This window comes from Panicum virgatum, chromosome 3K (assembly GCF_016808335.1).
Source record: "Panicum virgatum strain AP13 chromosome 3K, P.virgatum_v5, whole genome shotgun sequence".
NCBI lineage: Eukaryota > Viridiplantae > Streptophyta > Magnoliopsida > Poales > Poaceae > Panicum > Panicum virgatum.
In genome coordinates, this window is record NC_053138.1 from 26,153,468 (window position 1) to 26,157,794 (window position 4,327).

General features: G+C 51.2%; 1 long non-coding RNA gene across 1 annotated transcript; it reads left to right on the forward strand.

Moving 5' to 3' along the window:
- Window positions 1–1,385: 1,385 nt before the first annotated feature.
- LOC120701357 lies at window positions 1,386–2,192 on the forward strand. The gene is made up of 2 exons (XR_005686059.1): window positions 1,386–1,518; window positions 1,610–2,192. It is a non-coding gene; the product is annotated as an uncharacterized LOC120701357 (long non-coding RNA).
- Window positions 2,193–4,327: the final 2,135 nt, after the last annotated feature.

Sequence of the window (4,327 nt, forward strand, 5' to 3'; positions counted from 1 at the left end):
CGTGGACGAATCAGGCGGGTTGCTCCCTACGCGCGCGATGACGACGTACGTGATCACATGCGCGACACCACGATACTAGTAGCACTGTGGCACCTAACAAATGTTCCTAATTGCGTGATCCGAACGGCTACCCGGACGGTAAATCATTAGAGCAAGTATTATGATACGTTATAAGCAGATTGAATGTTGAGATGTATAAAAGTATACAAATAAGGCTGTGTTTAGTTCGTAAGGCCTGTAAAGACAAAAAAAAAAATTGCGTCGGAATCTTTCCAATTTGAAGTAATAAATGAAGTTTATTTACAAAACTTTTTGCATGGATGGATTGTAAATCGCGAGACAAATCTAATGATGCTAATTAATCCATGATTAATCAATAATTAGCAGTTGGTTACTGTAGCATCACTGTTACTAATTGTGGATTAAGTAGGCTCATTAGATTCGTCTCGCGATTTACAGTCCATCTATGCAAAAAGTTTTGTAAATAGACTTCATTTAGTACTTTAAATTAACAAGATTTCTTCGTAAAATTTTGCGTTTACGGAAGTGCAGGGCCTAAGATAAGAGATGAGGTGTAAAAATTTTTGCAGCCAGCCGTTAGCTTTCTCTCAAAGGCAAGAGCACGCACCAATGCGATGGATGAGGTGGATGACCGTTGCGGAAACGGAAGCGGAAGAAGAATAGCGGCGTTGCCGTGCAGCCTCATTTAATGGCTTGGCCAAGCTCTGCTGAGCTGCTTGATCCTCCAATGCTACTAGTTGCTCGTTCTGGCCCCCGTTCGTTGGAGTGTGTTATTCTGACCGGGAAAGGTGTAGTTAGGGTGTGTTTAGTTCCACCCCGTAATCGCAAAAAAGCCGTAAACGCATTAAAGTGAAAAGGAATCTTACTAATTTGAAGTACGAAATGAAGTCTATTTATAAAACTTTTTGCATGGATGGGCTGTAAATCGCGAGACGAATCTAATGAGCCTACTTAATCCATGTTTACAACAGTGATGCTACAGTAACCATCCACTAATTATTGATTAATCATGGATTAATTAGCACCATTAGATTCATCTCGCGATTTACAACCCATCTGTACAAAAAATTTTATAAATAGACTTCATTTAGTGCTTCAAATTGGGAAGATTCGAAACGCAAATTTTTTTGCGTTTACACCCTACCGAACTAAACACACCCTTATTATTAGTCTGTTAGCCGGCCACTGGCACGGCGACATTGAGGGCGACTGATTTTTTTTCCCTTTTTTTGATAAGGGTGGCGAGTGAATTTAGAAGTCCGGTGGAGAACGTAGGAGGAAGATTTTTTTTTTGAAGGAACCTAGAGGAGAAATTCCGGGCGGATTTGGACGTGATTGGGTGGGTGGGGGGCTTCGTGGGCGGACCCGTCTGGCATGGACGCTGCAGCCCCCCTGCTTATAGCAAGTTTTATAATCCCAGCCGGCAGCCGGCTGGGAGCATGCAGCTCCCCAAGTCGTAGCGCGAGCATTAATGCATTTCGCAGGCCGCTCGCTCCGGTTCTCTCTCCTCCCCACGTCGGATTCCAGCCGGCTCTCAGTCGGATATAATACCTGCTCTTACTTCATCGCTAACGAAGAAGCCTTGCAGGTCCCGGGCGGCCGGTGGACCACCGGCCGCGGTGGTTGGGGTCTCCGGCGATCTTAAGCCGAGCTAAGGCCGGTGCGTGCCGTCGCCGCAGCCAGTCGGGTCAGCCGGCCGCGCGGCGGCGGCGACGGCGAGTGGGAACGCGGCCGGGGAGGTTGCGGCTGGGCCGGGGGCTGGTCTTTTTCAGCATCAGTGCGCGGCCGGTGGTCAAGGAGCCAAGCCACCTACTCTTTAAACTCCTTTTCAGCGCCGTTCCCTGATGCGCCGCGCCGCGGTGCACGTCGCCGTCGTCGCCCCTGTACCGGCGCACCTGACCGGCCGACGGGGCGCCTCTCACCTACTGGGATGATGAGCGAGTCGCCGCCCCTTGGCCGGACTGGGTCGATCAAGCTGGCCATCCCGGTTGCAGCAACGTTTTCTTTTCTCGATTTGTACATTTGTCGAATCGAGTCCGTGTTCGTTTGTTTCTCTTTTTTTTAACGAAACGTTCGTTTTTTCAATTGGAATGAAACGGGTGAGGGAATTTGAAAATTTGTATGGTTCCACGTAGGATATGACACAAAACCATGGGTCCTTTCTTCTCCTAGCTCGTGACCAACCGTCTCCCGCGTTCCATCACGTGGATTTGACCGCCCCCGCTACCACGGTTTCACGTCGCTCGGCGGCCGTCCCCTCACCGCCGGTCCAAGCCATCAATGGCCGCCGTCGGGCGTCGGCCACATCGCCGTCCTCTCCTCCTACCACCAACAACGCCCGATCCGACGGCCGAGGCCAACCAGGACTCGAACCCATGCACCCAACCGCCGCAGCTCCGGCGAGTTAACTCGGTTTGCCAACCTGCACGCGGCATACACGTACTACTAGTACCTCATATCTGGCTGTCAGATCGTCATCACTTGGTGTAAGATGGCAGCTCCGATTGTTATCCCTCCTGGAAGTTTTTATTTTTATAAAACCGTGGTAGTTTTTATCGACGGAGATGGTTGACAAGGTGCAGTGCTTAGGCTGTAGCTTCTAGGAACGCTTTTTTCCATCATCTAAAAAGGTGCAGTGCTGCAGTCTGCCAGTGACCTGCGTATTGACGGCGGGGTTTTTCTACGTGCTGAAAGGGTTTTTCTACTCCGTTCTCTCTGGCAACCACCAGCAGAATTTTTCTTTTACATCAAATTATCATCAGCCACTAGCCATCAACCAGTCAGCAGCACTTTTCTCTCACGACAAATCAGTACCAACCACTAGCCACAGCCAGCAGAACAGAGTCTGTCGGGTCAGCTTTGGCTCAGAAAGTGACATTTTTCTTTGCTTGGGATGGAACAGAACAGCCATCGCTTTTGCAATGACCGTGCTCACGCTGTTGCATCCAATAAGCAACGAGTTTTTTTATTTTTTGCGTTGTTGTAATTATAAAGGCTTTGTGCATGAGTGCATCCTAGGTTTTTTTTTGCGAAGGGATATAGATTATATTGAACAGTAGCAGTACATCCCCAGGTTACAACCACGACCCGGAAAGAAAAGAAAATTACAAACAAGTATAGGAAGGACTTCTTTGCAAAGTTGCTCTTCTTCCAAGTTCTTCTCCCACTCCCCCGACGCCTCGCCGCAGATGCTGCTAGCCGCCGGCCACCGTCTTCCCCAACAGAGCTCGATCGAAGACCCACGCATGTGAAGCCGCAAGATCCAACGACTCGGAACCACCACCAAGCCGCATCTAATCCTCTGAACGAACATCGGCATCTTCTCCATCGAGAACCGCCGGAGACATCCGCCGCCGTCAGGACGGAAACTGACGGCCGGAATCCACATCCCACCATGGGGATGACTGGAAGCTACCATCCGTTCGCAGAGATGAAGCAACGAACGAGCCGGCCAAGAATCCCAGATCCCATCACAAAATCCGACCAAGGATCCAACACAAACTCGGCCAACCCGCACGAAATCCATCCGCAAACCAACCGGAGGACCCCAACCAACCTCACAGGGTAACCCAAATAAGACCAAGATCTCACCTGGGCTGCCCCGGAGGACCAAAATCCACTCCGCCTCGTCACCAGAGACGGCCACAAGGGGAAGGAACACCAGCCGAAGAAGAGGGAGAACCACCGCCACCATCCGACGAACGAGAGCGATGAGATCTCCTTCCCGGCCAACCCTAGCTCCACCGTCGAAACTCGACAGAAAGCAAAACCTAGCCCTAGGCAAACAACTACCTAAGCTATTTACATCCACACGTCGATTCCGCAGCCCTCCTCCCTCGCCGCCGCTGTAACGGCCGACGGAGAAGGAGGAGGGCGGCGGAATCGCCGCCGGAAGAGTCGCTCGCCTCGCGGTCGCCCTTTTCCTCTGCTCTCTACTGTAGACGGGGAAGAACGACGCGAGCGGCCGGTTAAGGTTGATTAATTATATTCAGCTATTATCTACTACTAAAACAATGAGCAGTGGCATCAAAACCGCCAATGACCAGAAGTCCAGACACGTAGCCAGGATCAGCGAGCTAGAGTGGCCGCCATTGTAATTTTATTCGCTCGTGCTCACACCATACCGGAAGGAATCTCCGGCAGCGCTTCTCCGGCAGCGCTTCTGCGCCGGAAGTAAACAGACACTGCGGAGGCGTGATCTCCGAGCTGAAAGGTGACAGCAAGAGCTCGGGGCCCCAACCAGCTTATGGGCTTGTGGCGACGATCGCTCGGGCGGAGGGAGGATGAGGACGGGGAACAAGGGTTG